The 23,064-nt window shown below is 44.1% G+C and overlaps 1 long non-coding RNA gene across 1 annotated transcript in view; it reads left to right on the top strand.

Moving 5' to 3' along the window:
* Positions 1-8,612, top strand: part of LOC115153079 (uncharacterized) — an 80,850-nt gene extending 72,238 nt beyond the window's left edge. Inside the window, exons 7-8 of the long non-coding RNA XR_003867634.1 lie at positions 6,338-6,667; positions 8,584-8,612. This is a non-coding gene — a long non-coding RNA (uncharacterized LOC115153079). The remainder of the gene's footprint in view (positions 1-6,337; positions 6,668-8,583) is intronic.
* Positions 8,613-23,064: the final 14,452 nt, after the last annotated feature.

Consider the following 23,064-nt stretch of genomic DNA (forward strand, 5'->3'; position numbering starts at 1 on the left):
ACCTTCTCCGCTATGCAATCTGGTTTCAGAGCTGGTCATGGGTGCACCTCAGCCACGCTCAAGGTCCTAAACGATATCGTAACCGCCATCGATAAGAAACAATACTGTGCTGCCATATTCATTGACCTGGCCAAGGCTTTTGACTCTGTCAATCACCACATCCTCATCGGCAGACTCAATAGCCTTGGTTTCTGAAATGATTGCCTCGCCTGGTTCACCAACTACTTCTCTGATAGAGTTCAATGTGTCAAATCGGAGGGCCTGTTGTCCGGGCCTCTGGTAGTCTCTATGGGGGTGCCACAGGGTTAAATTCTTGGGCCAACTCTTTTCTCTATACATCAATGATGTCTCTCTTGCTGCTGGTGAGTCTCTGATCCACCTCTACGCAGACGACACCATTCTGTATACTTCTGGCCCTTCTTTGGACACTGTGTTAACAACCCTCCAGACGAGCTTCAATGCCATACAACTCTCCTTCCGTGGCCTCCAACTTCTCTTAAATAAAAGTAAAATTAAATGCATGCTCTTCAACTGATCGCTGCCCGCACCTGCCCGCCCAGCATCACTACTCTGGACGGTTCTTACTTAGAATATGTGGACAACTACAAATACCTAGTTGTCTGGTTAGACTGTAAGCTCTCCTTCGACTCACATCAAACATCTCCAATCTAAAGTTAAATCTAGAATTGGCTTCCTATTTCGCAACAAAGCATCCTTCACTCATGCTGCCAAACATACCCTCGTAAAACTGACCATCCTACCGATCCTCGACTTCAGCGATGTCATTTACAAAATAGCCTCCAATACCCTACTCAATAAACTGGATGCAGTCTATCACAGTGCCATCCGTTTTGTCACCAAAGCCCCATATACTACCCACCACTGCGACCTGTACGCTCTCGTTGGCTGGCCCTCGCTTCATACTCGTCGCCAAACCCACTGGCTCCAGGTCATCTACAAGACCCTGCTAGGTAAAGTCCCCCCTTATCTCAGCTCACTGGTCACCATAGCAGCACCCACCTGTAGCACGCGCTCCAGCAGGTATATCTCTCTGGTCACCCCCAAAGCCAATTCCTCCTTTGGCCGTCTCTCCTTCCAGTTCTCCGCTGCCAATGACTGGAATGAACTACAATAATCTCTGAAACTGGAAACACTTATCTCCCTCACTAGCTTTAAGCACCAGCTGTCAGAGCAGCTCACAGATCACTGCACCTGTACATAGCCCATCTATAATTTAGCCCAAACAACTACCGCTTCCCCTACTGTATTTATTTTATTTATTTATTTATTTTGCTCCTTTGCACCCCATTATTTATATTTCTACTTTGCACTTTCTTCCACTACAAATCTACCATTCCAGTGTTTTACTTGCTATATTGGATTTACTTTGCCACCATGGCCTTTTTTGCCTTTACCTCCCTTATCTCACCTCATTTGCTCACATTGTATATAGACTTATTTTTCTACTGTATTATTGACTGTATGTTTGTTTTACTCCATGTGTAACTCTGTTGTTGTTGTATGTGTCGAACTGCTTTGCTTTATCTTGGCCAGGTCGCAATTGTAAATGAGAACTTGTTCTCAACTTACCTACCTGGTTAAATAAAGGTGAAATAAAGAAGAAAAAAAAAATCAAACCCTTTGCTATAAGACATGAAATTGAGGTCAGGTGCATCCTGTTTCCCATGATCATCCTTGATGTTGTCCTCAACTTGATTGGAGTGCACCTGTGGTAAATTCAATTGATTGGACATGATTTGGAAAGGCACACACCTGTCAATATAAGGTCCAACAGTTGACACTCCATGTCAGAGCAAAAAACAAGCCATGAGGTCGAAGGAATTGTCTGTAGAGCTCCGAGACAGGATTGTGTTGAGGCACAGATTGGGGGAAGGGTACCAAAACATTTCTGCAGCATTGAAGGTCCCCAAGAACACAGTGGCCTCCATCATTCTTAAATGGAAGATGTTTGGAACTATCAAGTCTCTTCCTAGAGCTGGCCACCTGGCCTGGTCAGGGAGGTGACAAAGAACCTGTTGGTCACTCTGACAGAGCTCTAGAGTTCCTCTGTGGAGATGGGAGAACCTTCCAGAAGGACAACCATCTCTGCAGCACTTCACCAATCAGGCCTTTATGGTAGGTTGGCCAGACGGACGCCACTCCTCAGTAAAAGGCACATGACAGCCCGCTTGAAGTTTGCCAAAAGGCACCTAAAGACTCTCAGACCATGAGAAACAAGATTATCTGGTCTGATGAAGCCAAGATTGAACTCTTTGGCCTGAATGCCAAGCCTCACATCTGGAGGAAACCTGTCACCATCCTTACAATGAAGCATGGTGGTGGCAGCATCATACTCTGAGGGTGTTTTTCAGCGGCAGGGACTGGGAGACCAGTCAGGATCGAGGGAAAGATAAACGGAGCAAAGTACAGAGAGATCCTTGACGAAAACCTGCTCCAGAGTGCTCAGGACCTCCAGACTTGGTCGAAGTTTCATCTTCCAACAGGACAATGACCCTAAGCACACAGCCAGGACAACGCAGGAGTGGCTTCTGGACAAGTCACTGAATGTCCTTGAGTGGCCCAGCCAGAGTCCGGACTTGAACCCGATCGAACATCTCTGGAGAGACCTGAAAATAGCTGTGCAGCGACACTCCCCATCCAACCTGACATCTTGAGAGGATCTGCAGAGAAGAATGGGATAAACTCTCAAAATACAGGTGTGCCAAGCTTGTAGCGTCATACAGAAGAAGGCTTGAGGCTGTAATCGCTGCCAAAGGTGCTTCAACAAAGTACTGAGGAAAGGGTCTGAATACTTATGTAAATGTGATATTTCTGAATACTTTCCGAAGGCACTGTATGTGTAACTGATAGATGTGTGCACACACATCCTACATGTTAATGTTTTTAAATGTATGTAAATTGTAAACCTCTTTTGTCTGTAATGTCTTTTTTGTTATGTGTCAGACACCAGTAAGACTAGCTGCTGCCATTTGGTGTTGGCTAATGGGGATCCTAATGGGGAAGTGGATAAAGGGCCTGCTTGCTAAAATCCCTAGTGATCCCTTTAACAACTTTTTTCAGGTTTTCACTCTCAAGATCACACTTTTTTAATAGATATTTTTACGTGTAGTTAACCGTTAATGCAAGTGCACACCAGATAAGAGACCGTTGTTTGGTTAGTGATGTTTGTGTAGCACTCATTTGATTGCAGAAAATATGAATCACTGATGCATTTTGTTCATGTCTTATGATTAACTTGGACCAATTATTGCATTTTTTAAAAGTTCAATAAATATTTTTATATTTTTGAATTCCATTTTAATGTCTGGATTCCGTGATTCCTTCTGCGTTCTCCACGACAGATTTCATAGGGCCCTACATCTTGCTCTTCTCAATATCTGCGGTGCTGCTCATGGCAATGTAATTTAGCTGAGTCTACCTTTAAAGCAAATGTTGTGATTTCATTTTTTTTATATATTAGACCGTGTTTTCAATAGACCCACACATACACTATATACAAAAGTATATGGACACCCCTTCAAATGAGTGGTTTCAGCTATTTCAACCACACCCGTTGCTGACAGGTGTATAAAATTGAGCGCACAGCCATGCAATCTCCATAGACAAACATTAGCTGTAGACTGGCCTTACTGAAGAGCTCAGTGACTTTGAACATGGCACCGTCATAGGATGCCACCTTTCCAACAAGTCAGTTTGTCAAATTTCTGCACTGCTAGAGCTGCTCCAGTCAACTGTAAGTGCTGTTATTGTGAAGTGAAAACGTCTAGGAGCAACAACAGGTCAGCTGCGAAGTGGTAGGCCACACAAGCTCACAGAATGGGCCCGCAGAGTGCGGAAGTGCATAGCATGTAAAAGTCACCTGTCCACCTGCAACACTCACTACTGAGTTCCAAACTGCCACTGGAAGCAACGTCAGCACAATAACTGTTAGTCGGGAGCTTCATGAAATAGGTTTCCATGGCCGAGCAGCCGCACACAAGCCTTAGATCACCATGCGCAATGCCAAGCGTCAGCTGGAGAGGTGTAAAGCTCACCACCATTGGACTCTGGAGCAGTGGAGACGCGTTCTCTGGAGTGATGAATCACGCTTCACCATCTGGCAGTTCGACGGTCAAATCTGGGTTTGGCGGATGCCAGGAGAACGCTACCTGCCCGAATAGTGCCAACTGTAAAGTTTGGTGGAGGAGGAATAATGCTCTGGCCTGTTTTTCATGGTTCGAGCTAGGCCCCTTAGTTCCAGTAAAGGGAAAACTACAGAAATCAACATTCTAGACGATTCTGTTCTTCCACTGTGGCAACAGTTTGGGGAAGGCCTTTCCTGTTTCAGCATGACAACTCCCCCGTGCACAAAGCGAGGTCCATACAGAAGTAGTTTGTCAAGATTGGTGTGGAAGAAGTTGACCGGCCTGCACAGAGCCCTGACCTCAACCCCATCGAACACTTTTGGGATGAATTGGAACGCCGACTGTGAGGCAGGCCTAATCGCCAAACATCAGTGCCCGACTTCACTAAGGCTCTTTTGGCTGAATGGAGGCAAGTCCCCTCAGCAATGTTCCAACATCTAGTGGAAAAACTTCCTAGAAAAGTGGAGGCTGTTACAGCAGCAAAGGGGGACCAACTCCATATTAATGCCCATGATTTTGGAATGAGATGTTCGACGAGCAGGTGTCCACATACTTGTGGTCATATAGTGTATAATGCTAATATAGTTCTCTAATACACTCCCTCACACCATCACCCCGTGTCCACGTGTTAAACGTTAGTTTTTTCTCAGTTTTGCGAGTGCTGGTTTTTGGTTATTTTAAGATTTTTGTCATTTACATTTTTTGAGGAGGGAGGGGAGAAATATTGTATAGTTTGTATATTTCTGTTATTTTGTGTTATGATAAGTGTTTTATAAGACTCGCTGATAAACTGGATGGGTCATTTGAGTCATTTAGAACCAGTGGTCTGTCAGTATGCCCCTGGCCTGTTTTGAGTTTGGTTGATGGTCGTACTGTGGTTGAGTGGTCATGGTGACAGCAGGTTTCTGTATGACCGTGTGTGTTTCCTCTGACTACTGTCTGGACCTTATAAACACATACACACACACACAGAGCTACTGGCTTCTGGTATCCATTCTCCTTACACACACACAGACCGTCTGGCCCGGTGTGGCCAGTAGAGGAACGCCTTTAATTTCCAAACTTAATTTTGTCTCTGTCCCCCCCCCCTTCTCTTCCCCCCCTAGAGTCTCAGCTATTTTAATAAATGCCATTATAAAAACAGCTCTGCTCTCTGCCTAATGATGTTTTCTCTCGCTCACTCTCTCGCTCGCGCACACACACACACACACACACACAGCTGGTATAATGAGTGTCTGGAGCTAGTTGAAAGGGAAGCCAGAGTCAGGAGTTTGGGCTGCTCCCATTCACTTCCCTCCAGCTCTGCCAGGAACCAGTGTGTGGGGGGTGTGAGACTCTGGGACACTCGAGTTGTGTAACGTCTTGATTGAGCGTGCGTGCACGTGTATGCTTTTACATGGGGGTTTAACTGAGAGGAAAGGCTTGGCAACCCTTTTCCCGAACCCCAACCGGCCTATCCCGTCGACATACAACCCCTTCCCCCAAATCCAGACAGCCCTGATTTCTCGCACTCTGTGACATGCTCCCAATCTTCTCCAGTCATCTTCATCCCCCCCAGTCCCTCTCCCACCTCTCTCATCCTCCCATTATGGCTATTACGGGCCACTCGTGGCAGCCAATCCCTTTGAGGATTTGGTTCCACGGTAAACCTAGGCCGTCTCCGGAGGAATGCGACGTTTCCCGCCCTTTTGTCCGGCCCATCTTGAGTGGCGTTCAGGGGCCAGATTGAGCTGCATTGTTGCGTCTTTTTTTGGGTGGGGGGGACAAATAAGAGGAGAATGAGGAAAAAGAGGAGGCGTTGTGTGTGTGTGTGTGTGTGTGTGTGTGTTAAAGTAATTGAGCTGGCCGTCAGAGGCCCTGTGAGATGTCAGTTTTTGGGGCGTTTGTAGTAAGGCTTAGGAGTGGAATGGAGCTACAGAATAATATTGAGTGCTGTAAGGCTGTGTTTTGGAGGAAACTGTTGTTTGTACGTTTGTGGTCATTGTACGTCTGTCAACCATTGGAGCCTGGACCGGACAGATGGACTGAGTCATGATGAGTCATTCCAACAGAGTACAACAAGGCGGTACACCCGTCACCTGTAGACTAGACCCCAGAGGGTTGGCAGCACCTCCCTTCCCTTAGTGTTTGTCAGTTGTGCCTGTGCCAATGAGTTCTCTAATATACTCAATTTCTGTCTCCCTCAAATTCAGAGATAAAGGAGCTACGTGAGGAGACACTGGCCTTCCTTGTAAAACACGTGCACTCAGCGCCAGAGTGGAGAGCCCTACGCTGTGAGGCATGGAGGAGGAGAAAGAGGGAACCACATTGCGAAGACCCCTGCTCCTGGAGGTGTCTGCTTCAGTACGCGCGCACTGTGAGCTGGCCCTGATCCTGAGGTGGCTGGAAAGAGAGGGAGGAAGGAAGGAAAGGAGAGGGATGGAGAAGGGTCGAGAGGCACCCTCTGGCCCCAGGAGACAATCCTCTCTACCCTCACTACCCTGGCCCTGCATGAGACCCACCCTGTCTCCAGCGTCTCCAAGGTAACATCCCACTGAGGGCCACTAGGACCAGAGTTTTCCTCTGGTCTGGTAATGTTTTCAGGATAAACTCATGATTGTATGGTTATTTGGTAGTTTGTAATGTAGCTGGTGTTTTATTCCAAAACTATTAAGTCAACATATTTTCAACGAATGACGCCTATGGGGGAATCAAACCCACAACTCCACCCACCTCAATTGCATTCAACCTCCACTCTCCCCAGTGACAAACCTAAGACAATTATAGCGAATTGATTACAGGTACAAATCTGTTATTGCGTGAGAGCTTAGTAGCACCACGAGGTTACGCCAAGCACACAGCACAGGCAGAGGGAACCTCAGTGTCTCTTTCTCCTCGGTCCCTCTGAGGTTTGGTAACTTTCCACTCCACCACCAGGCAGCACCGCTCCGTACGGTGGAGTTTTAAGTCAAAGGGCAGCCTGTTTAGGAATCATCTAGAAATTCCTCATAAACACTGGACAGCCATCCATTACCCAGCGTTCTGCTCTGCCATTCCTATCATTAAGCTGTGTTAGAGTTGACAGGACTCATCGTTGCTGGGATGTGTATGCGTGTCTGCGTGTGTTTGTGCGTGTTTCTGCGTGCGTGCGTGTGTTTTACTGAGAGCTGTTTTATTGCCCAACCGTTAATCTTTAACCTGCCAGCCCGTTAAGCCGTGCATCTCCGCGCCAAGGACACCGTTTCCATGGCGTGCCTCTGCTCTAGTAAAGCATTCTGGAAGAAAACGCAGCGTTTGGACTGACTTCCTGTGTGGGATGGAGCTGGTGGTCTTTAATAGAGCAGGGCATTCAAGTTCCTGTGAGCAGTGGTGTAAAAATACTTAGAAGTAAGTAGTTAAGTAGTTTTTTGGGTTATCTGTACTTTACTATTTACATTTTTGACAACAACTTTTACTTTTACTTCACTACATTCCTGAATAATGTACTTTTTAATCGATACATTTTCCCTGACACCCAAAAGTACTTGTTACATTTCGAATGCTTAGCAGGTTAGAAAAGTGGTCCAATTCACACACTTATCAAGAGAACGTCCCTGGTCATCTCTACTGCCTCTGATCTGATTTGCTGAGTAAGGCGTGTGTTTGTGTGGGGCTCTGAGTGTGTGTGTGTGTGTGTGTGTGTCTGTTTGGGAGAGAGCGCTTGTGTGTGATTCAGTGCATGGTGAGACGGGAGCTCATTAAAGGGGGTAGTAAAAAGTAAAAGCCATGGAGCAGCAGCGAGACCGATAGAGAGACTAGAGACCAGCTGTGGGGGCATGCTACTTTAATATCTGTCTGAGACAGCAGCACAGTCACGAGCTGAGGGCCACAGAAGCCATATAACCTGCTCATGTCCCGTACTCACTGCAACACCACACACACACACCATTAAGGGGTTTTGATTTTAAAAGCTTTAATAACAATGCCGCACTGTTATATAAATAATACTCTGAGAAATAGGGGGGGGACAATTATTTCCTCCATAGACTCGTTCCACTGATCCATCAGTTAAGGTGACAACTGGAGGGAAGAAAAACAGGATGGACAGAGGGAGTCAGGTCCTGGAAAGCTGAAATCTCTCTCCTCTGCTCTCATCCTTCTAGACCTATCTGCTGCCTTTGATACTGTTAACCATCAGATCCTCCTCTCCACCCTCTCCGAGCTGGGCATCTCCAGCGCGGCCCTCGCTTGGATTGCGTCCTACCTGACAGGTCGCTCCTACCAGGTGGCGTGGCGAGAATCTGTCTCCGCACCACGTGCTCTCACCACTGGTGTCCCCCAGGGCTCTGTTCTAGGCCCTCTCCTATTCTCGCTATACACCAAGTCACTTGGCTCTGTCATATCCTCACACGGTCTCTCCTATCATTGCTATGCAGACGACACACAATTAATCTTCTCCTTTCCCCCTTCTGACAACCAGGTGGCGAATCGCATCTCTGCATGTCTGGCAGACATATCAGTGTGGATGACGGATCACCACCTCAAGCTGAACCTCGGCAAGACGGAGCTGCTCTTCCTCCCGGGGAAGGACTGCCCGTTCCATGATCTCGCCATCACGGTTGACAACTCCCTTGTGTCCTCCTCCCAGAGTGCTAAGAACCTTGGCGTGATCCTGGACAACACCCTGTCGTTCTCCACTAACATCAAGGCGGTGACCCAATCCTGTAGGTTCATGCTCTACAACATTCGCAGAGTACGACCCTGCCTCACACAGGAAGCGGCGCAGGTCCTAATCCAGGCACTTGTCATCTCCCGTCTGGATTACTGCAACTCGCTGTTGGCTGGGCTCCCTGCCTGTGCCATCAAACCCCTACAACTCATCCAGAACGCCGCAGCCCGTCTGGTGTTCAACCTTCCCAAGTTCTCTCACGTCACCCCGCTCCTCCGCTCTCTCCACTGGCTTCCAGTTGAAGCTCGCATCCGCTACAAGACCATGGTGCTTGCCTACGGAGCTGTGAGGGGAACGGCACCTCCGTACCTTCAGGCTCTGATCAGGCCCTACACCCAAACAAGGGCACTGCGTTCATCCACCTCTGGCCTGCTCGCCTCCCTACCTCTGAGGAAGCACAGTTCCCGCTCAGCCCAGTCAAAACTGTTCGCTGCTCTGGCACCCCAATGGTGGAACAAGCTCCCTCACGACGCCAGGACAGCGGAGTCAATCACCACCTTCCGGAGACACCTGAAACCCCACCTCTTTAAGGAATACCTGGGATAGGATAAAGTAATCCTTCTAACCCCCCCCCCCTTAAAATATTTAGATGTACTATTGTAAAGTGGTTGTTCCACTGGATATCATAAGGTGAATGCACCAATTTGTAAGTCGCTCTGGATAAGAGCGTCTGCTAAATGACTTAAATGTAAATGTAAATGTAATGAAATGAGAGAAGGATAAGAGGAAAGTGAGAGAAGTACAGAGGGAGATAAAAGGAGAGAGGTAGCCTGGAAACCCAAAGTTGGATTCTATTGAATTCTACGTCGGGCGTTGAATAAAATTATATTTTAATTTAATTACCGTTTGTCCTCGCGGTAGGTCCTTTTGCAGGTAGGAATGTGAGACAATGTATCCACAGGGAAGTGGAATTAAAGTGCTGGTAGTACGTTCAGATTTCTATCACCATGCGCAGAACCATGGAAACACGTGCACGAGCTGGGCAAGTATGCATGGCGTGCATTGATCTTCATCTTGTGCACATGCTTCAGGTGATCGAAATCGAAACGCACCACAGCACCAGCAATTTGAAAAGTTGATTATATTCTACTTTCCTGCGGATATATTGCCTCACAGTCCTACCTGCAAAAGGACCAACCGCACGGACAAACGGTAAAGTGAGTTAAAATAACATTTTATTCAACACTCTGGCTTGTAGAGATCGGTAGTGGAAACGTTCCTGATCCAAACACTCATTTATGCCCGATGTTGAATTCAATGAGATTCAACGTTGGGTTTCCAGGCTAAGAGAGATGGATAGATGGAGAGAGAGAGAGGGAGCGATGAAAGTGAGAGAGAAACACAGAGGTACAAGAAATGTGTCTGTGTGTGTCTGTCTGTACGTGCGTCTGTGTGCGCGTGTGTCACAGCTGTGTGTCGGTGGTTTGGGTTAGCAGGGAGGATCTGAAAGTCCAGAGGAGTAAAAATACCTCCATTGCAGAGTGGCAACTCAGACAGACAGGACAGACACCAGAGCTGTGGGCCTTGCCTCAGCTTGGACACATTTGTTCATGGTCAAGAGTAAACTTCTGGTCTTTCATACTTCACCTCTGTATTAGGGATGGGCATTTCAAAGAATGTCTATGTTCAAGTACTCTCATGAAAATTATTTTGAGTTCGTGAGTACTCTCTTGTTAGTGTGAAACGCGGCTGAAGGGAAAAAAGTTTGCAGTATGCTATCGCTTGTTTCAATTACAGGTTGTATTGATACACAACTGAGACGGAACATGTCGTATTTTCACTGAATTTGACATACTCCAAATAATAAAAAGTTTGACATTTTGTCAGTGTTTATGCTAAATGGGTGCATTTGGAAATTTGCGTACTTGTATTCAGTTATTAGTAATCGAACGCAAACCTTGAATCGAGTACTCGCGCCCATCCCTACTCTGTACAATATGTGTGTGGAATTCTTAATGCGGTGGTATATTACCTCGTGTGGTGCTACATTATTTCTCAACCTTTTCCTGCAATTCTACAAATTTTGCCATGGGGCGGAGATAAAATTGTGCAGTTTTAAAGCAAATTTCCGGGTTATTCTACGCATTTTACCATGAGGCTGAGAGAAAAATGTACAGTTTTAAAACAAATTTCCTGCAAATATACACTTTGCCATGGAGCTAAGAGAAAATTTGCAGTTTTAATATTAATTTCCTGCAATTCTACACATTTTGTCATGACTTATGCTATCTTTGTGACTCAAACATTAAAGCAAAATTGATGGGGGCCCGATGCAATGACACAAATACTCCTGAAAGCATAATTTGGGGAATTTTAGGTTCTCTCTGATTGTCTAGTTTTTTATTTTGGTGATGTATTTTTTTCTTCTCAAAGATGGTTATTTAAAAATATATAGGTCCATTATCTGTGCTACATACTTTATATCTGGTTTTAGTCATTTAAGTTTACAATGAAAATGTTTTTCTACCCCGATGTATTTTTTTATTTTTAATAAATATCTTTTTTTTTACTGTTTGGACATAGGCTGCCTGAAAAAAACACTTAAGCGGCCTGCCCGAGAGTATTCTATCCAGAAAAATACTCTACTTTCTCTTATCCCATCACCCTAAGATTCCATTAGTATCAATGTCCGGCATAGTGCTCCTGAACTTCTCCCAGTCCAGCCTGGAAGTCATTGGTGCATAGATGTACAACCATTGTTAAGCAAGCAAGTCACACTCGGTTCCAGCTGAATGTTATGAGGACAGAGGTAAATATAAGGAGGGGAGCTACAGTACCAGAACTGTGGATGTTTACTTTATGTGCACTTACAAGAGTTGTTTGCAAAGTATTTTTCCTATTTTACAATGCCCAAACTGCATTCACTTGTTAGCCTAGGTGATGGATACTTCAAATTAGCTCTGTTTTGGACTGTCCCTAGGACTGTTTTTACCAGGGGCAAAAGACTCACTAGAGTGATTCACGAGAATATATATATATATATATAAATATATATATAGTACCAGTAAAAAGTTTTAGAACACTTACTCATCCAAGGCGTTTTCTTTATTTGTACTATTTTCTACATTGTAGAATAATAGTGAAGACATCAAAACTATGAAATAACACATATGGAATCATGTAGTAACCAAAAAAAGTGTTAAACAAATCAAAATATATTTTATATTTGAGATTCTTCAAAGTAGCCACCCTTTGCTTGATGACAGCTTTGCACACTCTTGGCATTCTCTCAACCAGCTTCTCTAGGTAGCCACCTGGAATGCATTTAAATTAACAGGTATGCCTTGTTAATTTGTGGAATATCTTACCTTAATGTGTTTGAGCCAATCAGATGTTGTGACAAGGTAGGGTTGGTATACAGAAGATAGCCCTATTTGGTAAAAGTCCAAGAACATATTATGGCAAGAACAGCTCAAATAAGCAAAGAGAAATGACAGTCCATCATTGCTTTAAGACATGAAGGTCAGTCAATTTGGAAAATGTCAAGAACTTTGAAAGTTTCTATAAGTGCAGTCGCAAAAACCATCAAGCTCTATGATGAAACTGGCTCTCATGAGGACCGCCACAGGCAAGGAAGACCCAGAGTTACCTCTGCTGCAGAGGACAAGTTCATTAGAGTTACCAGCCTCCTAAATTGCAGCCCAAATAAATGCTTCACAGAGTTCAAGTAACAGACACATCTCAACATTAACTGGTCAGAGGAGACTCTGTGAATCAGGCCTTCATGGTTGAATTGCTGCAAAGAAACCACTACTAAAGGACACCAATAATAAGAAGAGACTTGCTTGGGCCAAGAAACACGAGCAATGGACACTAGACCGGTGGAAATCTGTCCTTTGGTCTGATGAGTCCAAACTTGAGATTTTTGGTTCCAACCGCCATGTCTCTGTGAGACGCACAGTAGGTGAACGGATGATCTCCGCATGTGTGGTTCCCACCTTGATGCATGGAGGTGTGGGGGTGCTTTGCTGGTGACACTGTTGGTGACTTATTTACAATTCAAGACACAGCATTCTGCAGCGATATGCCATCCCATCTGGTTTGCGCTTAGTGTGACTATAATTTGTTTTTCAACAGGACAATGACCCAAAACACATCTCCCAGGCTGTGTAAGGGCTATTTGACCAAGAAGGACAGTGATGGAGCGTTGCATCAAATGACCTGGCCTCCACAATCACCCAACTTCAACCCAATTGAGATCATTTGGGATGAGTTGGACCGCAGAGTGAAGGAAAAGCAGCTAACAAGTGCTCAGCATATGTGGGAACTCTTTCAAGACTGTTGCAAAAGCATTCCAGGTGAAGCTGGTTGAGAGAATGCCAAAAGTATGAAAAGCTGTCATCAAGGCAAAGGGTGGCTACTTTGAAAAATCTAAAATATGTATTGATTTGTTTAACACTTTTTTTAGTTACTACATGATTCCGTATGTGTTATTTCACAGTTTTTATGTCTTCACTATTATTCTATAATTTAACAATGTAAAAATAAAGAAAAAAACCTTGAATGAGTAGGTGTGTCCAAACTTTTGACTGGTACTGGAACTTTAAGAGTGATCTCAAAATGGCTACCGGTAATGGTACCCTGTCCTCCATTGAAACCCTGCTGCCAAAACAGCCCTAAGCCGTCTGATTTATGTACAGGCATTAATGGAAAGGTGGGAGTACAGTAGGTGAGGCGCAGCCTCCCTCTTTCCCTCCTTTTCTCTCTCCGTCCGTCTATGAAAGAACCCACATACCTGTGGCCGTGAGGCCGTCACTCCTGTATTCAGAGACAGAACCGTGGATGAAGGAGATAGATTTACCCAGCAGTCTCACTTCACTCTAGGCCCCATGTTAGGTGCCCAACTGCGCAGCACCTGGCGACAGTTGTGGAGAGCTGGCCGACTGTGTGTCTGTCCGTGTGTGTGTAGGGGCCCCAATACACACACCGCTGTATTAACAATGAGTGAATGAGAGTGGAGAGTAAGGATTGGATTACAAAGACTTGCCTCTCAGGAAAAATACACACAATCTGTGTGAGCAGGATCCCTTTTCCTTTTGTGGAGGCTTTTCAAGGTTATGATTAGAGTTGTGTAACAGACGGTTGGGTTCCTGCCCTAGTCTCCATGTGGTGTAATGGCATGTTAGCTTTGTTTTACACACTTCTTAATTGAATGGTGTTGTGTAGTAGGGGTCCATTTTATTTGTGCAGTGTGTTACTGCAGTTCTGAGTGATGTCTGTCTGTGTGTGTGTGTGTGTTGTACTGTGCTGCCCTGATCCTGGCCTCTAGACTGGTGGTACATGCTGTCTACCATGCTCTGCTGTAACATAAATGTGCAGTAGTGTGTCTGGGGCCAGGGGCGCAACTTTGGTTTTAGAAGTGGGGGGGGACATAACCGGGCGGGGGGTCCTCCACCATAATTTTTTGGGGCATCTAAAGCCCATTTCTTGCATTTCTACACCATCCAATATGACCCATGGCCCTTCTAGACATCTTTATTTAGAACAATAAAAAAATAAGCAAAGCTGCACACATTCATCAAGCTAGGTACGAGATAATTATTAAATATGTTTAGTGATTGATAAGACTGAACTAGATCAAATGTAATTCAAAAGTCTATATTGTGTTGCACCTTTAACCAAAAATTCTTTACAAAAATAAAGTAGAAATACTTTTGATTGTCTTTAGGACAACTCTCTCCCAACACTATTTCCTTCCCACCTTTGTTTTTTGTTTTATTCCCAAGGGAAAGGTTTGGAAACAAAAGTACAGGCCTAAGAGTACTGTAAAGCTCATTTTACTTGCACACAATATAGCTGGGTCGCCCATCCTGCCCCTAGGGGTCCACCACCCTGCAGTGCCCCAACCTAACACACCCCACTCAGCTTTAGGATCTTAGTGAAAAGTTCATTATTGGTTTTGGGTGTGTTAGGCCAAAGCTAGAGTGACAACCCACAGGACGGCAGACCCCCAGGCCCAGGACTGAGCAGCCCAGCAGCTAGGGATTGCCTAAATAGGTCTCTCCCCTGACGTGGGCAGGTTTTCAATACAAAAGCTGAAGAACTTACACACATCCAGGTACTTTCCGAAGGTGCTGGAGTTGTAGGCAAACTCATGGAAAAAAGGGTTTCAAAACAGACTCCTTTAGTTGTACTCTATTCCATATAAGGCATCCAGACCTTATGAAAGTTGACTAGCATAACCTTAATATTGTAATAAATCAAATCCTAGTGACGTACCTTGACATTTCTGCCATCCATTGTGACATTGTGGGAGGATAACCAACCTTCCAATTAATTGCAATGCATTTCTTAGCCGATATAAATGCTTGGTTACGCTGTTTCTTCTGATGGAAGTCTCCACTATCGACATTTCCAAGCAAACAAAAACAGGGAGAAAGTAACATTCATAATTCAGCCAGCCTTCACAAAGACTATGACACATGCCAATACAGTGCATTCGGAATGTATTCAGACCCTTTGACTTTTTCCACATTTTGTTACATTACAGCCTTAATCGAAAATTAAGATTAAATTGTTTTGTTTCCTCATCAATCTACACACAATACCCCATAATGACAAAGCAAAAACAGTTTTTGACATTATTGCAAATGTATTAAATAAACTGAAATATTTACATAAGTATTCAGACCCTTTACTCAGTACTTTGTTGAAGCACCTTTTGGCAGCGATTACAGCCTTGAGTCTTCTTGGGTATGACGCTACAAGCTTGGTACACCTGTATTTGGGCAGTTTCTCCCATTCTTCTCTGCTGAGCCTCTCAAGCTCTGTCAGGTTGGATGGGGAGCGTCGTTGTACTATTTTCAGGTCTCTCCAGAGATGTTCGATCGGGTTCAAGTCCGGGCTCTGGCTGGGCCACTCAAGGACATTGAGACTTGTCCCGAAGCCACTCCTGAGTTGTCTTGGCTGTGTGCCTAGGGTCGTTCTCCTGTTGGAAGGTGAACCTTCGCCCCAGTCTGAGGTCCTGCTGCTGAAAGATATCCTCACAGCATGATGCTGCCACCACCATGCTTGACCATAGGGATGGTGACAGGTTTCCTTCAGACATAACACTTGGCATTCAGGCCAAAAAGTTCAATCTTGCTTTCATCAGACCAGAGAACCTTGTTTCTCATGGTCTAAGTCCTTTAGGTGCGTTTTGGCAAACTCCAAGTGGGCTGTCATGTGCCTTTTACTGAGGAGTGGCTTCCATCTGGCCACTCTAGCATAAAGGCCTGATTGGTGGAGTGCTGCAGAGATGCTTGTCCTTCTGGAAGGTTCTCACATCTCCACAGAGGAACTCTGAAGCTCTGTCAGAGTGACCATCGGGTTCTTTGTCACCTCCCTGACCAAGGCCCTTCTCCCCTGATTGCTCAGTTTGGCTGGGAGCGGCCAGCTCTAGGAAGAATCTTGGTGGTTCCAAACTTCCATTTAAGAATGATGGAGGCCACTGTGTTCTTGAGGACCTTCAATGCTGCAGAACATATTTTTGGTACCCTTCCCCCATTCTGTGCCTTGACACAATCCTGTCTCAGAGATCTACGGACAATTCATTTGACCTGATGGCTTGGTTTTTGCTCTGACATGCACTATCAACTGTGGGAACTTATATTGACAGGTGTGTGCCGTTCCAAATGATGTCCAATCAATTGAATTTACCACAGGTGGACTCCAGTCAAGTTGTAGAAACATCTCAAGGATGATGAATGGAAACAGGATGCACCTGAGCTCAATTTCTAGTCTCATAGCAAAGGATCTGAATACTTACTTAAGGTATTTCTGTTTTGTATTTTTTATAAATTAGCAAACATTTCTAAAAACCTGTTTTTGCTTTGTCATTATGGGGTATTGTGTGCAGGTTTATGAGGAAAATGTTTAATTTAATCAATTTTAGAATAAGGTTATAACGAATCAAAATGTGGAAAAAGTCAAGGGGTCTGAATACTTTCTGAATGCACTGTCTATCCCCTTTTTGTCTTTTACACCTCCAGCAGAGGAATGACATTTCTGAGTGCATGTTATTCAGTTTCACTGGGATATAGTACGTTCTGTGGGTGGTCTTCAACTGTAGTAATTTATGTCTGAGATTATATGAACATGACTGGGAATTCAAACACATCTGTATCCATTCATCATCAATATCTTATACCAGGTCTTCCTCACATTTTCGTTTTTTCATGTTGTGTCATCGGTGAAAATACAGTCTTTAAAGCATCTGGCTTGTCCAGTGTTTGCTGCACGGAGAGAAAGTGTTGTATCTGCAATAATTCACCTCAGATCCTGGTCTTTCCTGGCTGCCTGACCCTGCTGAGACCCCTGTCAACATCTGTTATGCTTAAATTAAGCATGACAAAGAATAACTCGGTGTACAATACATTTATATTATTCCAAGAATAGAATAAATGGTTGAACGATTAAAATTCCCATTATTCCCAGATCCCAGACTGTAGCTTTACTCTTAAGCTGCTGTACTATAGCTACTATAGGTCTACCCATCAAGTCAAGATGGAACTTTGTATCTTTCACTGATATTGTTAAGACATGGAGAGCATAGTGTTGTGTACTGACTGACTGTGCACCATGACAGTGAAGCCTGTAGAGCTATTTATTAGCTACTGTGTCTGTGTGAAAAATAAGGAATTAGCTAGGGAAACTGACAGATCAATGATGTTACATTATTACACTGACTCTAATGAAAACTCACATTGCACAGAAAAAAAAACGTCTGAATATCGGCCTTCGATCATTTAGCCACTGGTTTCATCGTTTGATTCAGGTCTAGTGTGATTTGAGGCAAAAAAAACTGCAAGCTAGATATTTAGAGAGCTGGCCAAAAGTTGGCTAGCTCTCTCTCTAACGGTACATCAACTGCTGAAAGCTAGCCAAGTTAATTTACTTATGTTGAAACAGGACAAAACAAAGGCTACAAAACATTTCCATACAAACAACAGCCATTAGATAATAATAGCCACCTCATATAACTATCTGACAGATAGCTGGAGGCTAGAGCTGAACTGGCTGTGGTAGCTACTAGCTAGCTAATTAGCTAATTCACCTCAGTCGAGAGGGTATGAAACAGTAGCTAGCTAACTGTGACGGAGAAGTCCGTCACTGGCCGCGGGCAGCATTTGGTAAGTGAACGCGCCCACACACACACACACACACACACACACACTCATCTCCCCCTCCCTGCTCCGTTTTCAGCTAAGTTAACTTGTGTGTTGACCCACATTGCTAACTTAGGGATCTCACTTCATACATTACACACATTATTCTTACCGCCCTTCAGTAACAGTTTGGTATGGTATAAGGAATATGCAGAAAAGCTTTCATTCTTATTTTAAGTGACGCTTATTGTTAACTCTGTTTGCTTGTTTCGGCTTCTCTCTCTGCCCCTGTATCTTCCGGGTATGCTGGAATAAGGACCCGGGCTAACGCAATCGGGCTGGCTTTGTAGTTTAAGCTTATTAAGAAAGAAATGATCCATGCGGGACGGGAAAATCCCTCCATTCGAGGTTGAAAACCAAATGGCCAATAACCTATCCTACTAGGCCGATCATAAAAGCTTTAAGACAAGTTAAAGTTATGAACCGTAGCCTGTTTACCAAATATTCTAATAGCCAAAGAAGGTGTTGTCTTAAACTTGCCGCTTTCAAAAAGAACAAGAATACAATTCGGAGTCTCTGGGCCTAGAGTAATCTCAATCACAGCTTTATGATAGATTGTACACCAAAAAAATATGAAAAGAGGCAGATGGGGCAAATATTATCCAGTTCTGAAGACGGTAGACTTTGCTTCTATCCAGCCAATGATTTATAACCTAACTCACTATGGCAAGGCACCCTGTTCCTCATCAGTCGACTTGCTTTGCTCTGTCATGTGCGCAGACACAAACACACAAACCTGTTCCATGCTGAAGCACCATCAAAGGAATTTTTAAAAGATTTTCCTACACTTAGCCTCTGTCCAGGCTTTCAACAACTATCTTTTGTCATAATTCATCCAGTTGTAGCATGCGATTTTCGGAAGTTTTTTGGGTTTGTTTTGTCATAAAACAAAAATGGGTTGGCCAATAGGGGGAGATACTATCATATCACAATGTTTGAGTACATACGATAACACAAGTTGACATCGCCCAACCCTAGTGGATATGTTGTAAATACTTAGATAGATTACGGGTAACTTTATATTATGTTTTTCTATTGCCGTCTCTGCCACAGTGCCAAACGCATACACGTGTTGGTGGGGAGGGGCACTGACGTGGTTTCTCGCTAGGATTGGGGAGTGTTCCTGGAATGAGGGGTGCTAAATCTAGTTTGGCAGGGGGTTACCCTAGGGCTGGATATCATTTGGGTGTGTGTGTCTGCGTGCGTGTGGCTAGGAAGCTTTTGATCTTTGTTTTCCTAAGACTTTTGTGACTCAGGTCTTGGGACATGGATGGACTCTCAAACTAACACACACACACACACAGAAATATTAAGAGTGTGACTTTCTCTCCTCAAGAAACACACTTTCTGTATTTTCCCAGCTTCTTCTCCCGGTGAAAACACAGGAGCCACCCTTATTGTCCCTGCGTCTGCCTCCACTGATAACATCACCTCATTGCTCTCTAATCTAAAGAACATCCATGTCTATGCATCCATGTGTACGTTGGGGCAGATACCATGTCAGTTCACCATCAGATATGATAGAACCAGATTACTAAAACTAAGATGCTTTTTCTACAACCGGATGGGAATACAATGAACATAATTGGTGTGTGTGTGTGTGTGTGTGTGTGTGTGTGTTACTGTCTTTTTCTCCCTACTCACCACACTCGTCATTGCCTGAGAGTTCAACCCTGATGTGTGGGCGTCCAGAATTCTTCATGGACTACAGATCGTACGTTGGTCTGCTGTCCAAATGGACACAGTGTATTGATGTCCTATTTGAAGTGATTTGTATGTTTTGATATTGATAGCAACAGAATTGTCCAGCGCATGTTTACGACCTAACGTAGCAGGCTAAAGTAGTGGAGTTGTTTTTCCATGGCCATGTAATGACAGCTCTCTGCCTCTGATATGGAAGTGAATCAGTGATGTGAAGATATGTGATCTGGAACCCTCCCCCTTCACCCCAGTAGACCTCAGGAGTTATCTTCAGCCTCTACTTCATATCCACCGACTCCTTATTTCAACATTGGAGTGGTGTATAGAGGGATAGGGAAGTGTGCTTGAGTTAAGTACAGTTGGGTGTACAGTACTTACAATGTTATACAGTAGATAGTCCATTGACTTGGAAAGTGTGTTATTTTCAATGACCAATTCAACCCTTTACCAAAGAGCACCATATATCCAATAGATCCCCCACCCCCCAAATGACTCTGCTGATTAGGTTGACCTCTTCACCTCACCACCCCTTAACACTTTCACATGCTCAGACAGAGGTGGGACACTAGGCAACATAATGTCATTAGAGGGACATGACTGTACTGGGCTCCCATGTGGCTCAGCGGTCTATCGCACTGCATCTCAGTACCAGAGGTGTCACTACAGACCCAGGTTCGATCCCGGGCTGTATCACAACCGGCCATGATCGGGAGTCCCATAGGGCGTCGCACAATTGGCCCAGCATCGTCCGGGTTAGGGGAGGGTTTGGCCGGGGTGTAAAATAGGAATTTGTTCTTAACTGACTTGCCAAGTTAAATAAAGGTTAAATAAATAAATAAAATACTGGGTTGGAGGGAAAGGAAAGATGGGGACAGGGGGCTACTTGATCTGGGTTACCAACATGATTATGGCTGTTTTAAGAGCACATTTTTCAGACAAACTCCATACCAAACATAGAGGACAAAGGACAAGAGTCCTTTTCTAATTAAGTCCTGACCAAATGACCTGACCAGAAAACACTCCCCATAACCCTAGTAATATTAATTATGTAAGTTAATTATGGCTGTGGTTATGGATGTTATTAAAGTTTATTAAAGTACAAATGATTAGCAGGTAGTTAGTTACAGTTGAAGTTGGAAGTTTACATAAACCTTAGCCAAAAAGATTTAAACTCAGTTTTTCATAATTCTTGACATTTAATCCTAGTAAAAAGTCCCTGTCTTAGGTCAGTTAGGATCACCACTTTATTTTAAGAATGTGAAATGTCAGAATAATAGTAGTGATTTTTTTTTTTTCCTCAGCTTTTATTTCTTTCATCACATTCCCAGTGGGTCAGAAGTTTACATACACTCAATTAGTATTTCGTAGCATTGCCTTTAAATTGTTTAACTTGGGTCAAACGTTTGTGGTAGCCTTCCACAAGCTTCCCACAATAAGTTGGGTGAATTTTGGCCCATTCCTCCTGACAGAGCTGGTGTAACTGGGTCAGGTTTGTAGGCCTCCTTGCTCGCAAACGTTTTTTCAGTTCTGCCCACAGATTTTCTATAGGATTGAGGTCAGGGCTTTGTGATGGCCACTGCAATACCTCAACTTTGTTGTCCTTAAGCCATTTTGCCACAACTTTGGAAGTATGCTTGGGGTCATTGTCCATTTGGAAGACCCATTTGCGACCAAGCTTTAACTTCCTGACTGATGTCTTGAGATGTTGCTTCAATATATCCACAACATTTTCCTGCCTCATGATGCCATCTATTTTGTGAAGTGCACCAGTCCCTCCTGCAGCAAAGCACCCCCACAACATCATGCTGCCACCCCCGTGCTTCACGGTTGGGATGGTGTTCTTCGACTTGCAAGCCTCCCCCTTTTTCCTCCTAACATAACGATGGTCATTATGGCCAAACAGTTGTATTTTTGTTTCATCAGACCAGAGGACATTTCTCCAAAAAGTACGATCTTTGTCAACATGTGCAGTTGCAAACCATAGTCTGGCTTTTTTATGGCAGTTTTGGAGCAGTGTCTTCTTCCTTGCTGAGTGGCCTTTCAGGTTATGTCGATATAGATACTTTTGTACCTGTTTCCTCCAGCATCTTCACAAGGTCCTTTGCTGTTGTTCTGAGATTGATTTGCACTTTTCGCACCAAAGTACGTTCATCTTTAGGAGACAGAACGCATCTCCTTCCTGAGCGGTATGACGGCTGTGTGGTCCCATGGTGTTTATACTTGAATACTATTGTTTGTACAGATGAACGTGGTACCTTCAGGCGTTTGGAAATTGCTTCCAAGGATGAAGCAGACTTGTGGAGTTCTATAATTTTTATTCTGAGGTCTTGGCTGATTTATTTTGATTTCCCCATGATGTCAAGCAAAGTTTGAAGGTAGGACTTGAAATACATCCACAGGTACACCTCCAATAGGCTAATTGACATCATTTGAGTCAATCAGAAGCTCCTAAAGTAATGACATCCTTTTCTGGAATTTTTCAAAGCTGTTGAAAGGCACAGTCAACTTAGTGTATGTAAACTTCTGACCCACTGGAATTGTGATACAGTGATCTGTCAACAATTGTTGAAAAATTACTTGTCATGCACAAAGTAGATGTCCTAACTGACTTGCCAAAACGATAGTTTGTTAACAAGAAATTTGTGGAGTGGTTGAAAAACGAGTTTTAATGACTCCAACCTAAGTGTATGTAAACTTCTGACTTCAACTGTACCAGTTACCTCAGTGGCATTGACCTGTCAACTTCCTAGTTCAGATATAAAGTGTGATTCTCTTTTCAGACTGAATAGCATCAAAAGTAGTGGTCTTATAGGCAGGTTGGCTGGTAACAAACATTTGTCATTTAGCAGACGCTCTTATCCAGAGCAACTTACAGTAGTGAGTGCATACATTTTCAGACTTTTTTTCGTAGCGCCATGCTCTACCAATTGAGCCACACGGGATCACGTCACAAACATCCTGAAATGATGCGTGCACATCAATGTGGCCGGTGGCCTCGCTTTATGATGATTCTGAACGCTCACATAGCTAGCAACAATGACAATAAGCTGCCATGTGGGGAATCGTATGTGGCTCGTTTCAGCCAGTTTTATCTTGTTCTTGATACCATGTCTTATTTTGAGGTGTTTGGACTGATTTCATGCCCATGCTAATATAGCAAAAAATGTGCTAGCTAGCTAACCAACAACTAACAATGTATTTGCAAGACAAGTGCTCATTGTGCAGATGTATTTGTTTTCAATAAACATATGGAGACTTAATAAAGTTTACATGTTGTCAATCTAAACCAACCCCGTCTGTTTTGCCCAATAGTTGAGCACCCGTCGGTTTTGTTGCTAAACAACCAACCCGTCTGTGGGATTTGTTGACCTGTCTGTGCTCATCT

The sequence above is a fragment of the Salmo trutta genome, chromosome 18 (assembly GCF_901001165.1).
Source record: "Salmo trutta chromosome 18, fSalTru1.1, whole genome shotgun sequence".
Classification (NCBI taxonomy): Eukaryota; Metazoa; Chordata; class Actinopteri; order Salmoniformes; family Salmonidae; genus Salmo; species Salmo trutta.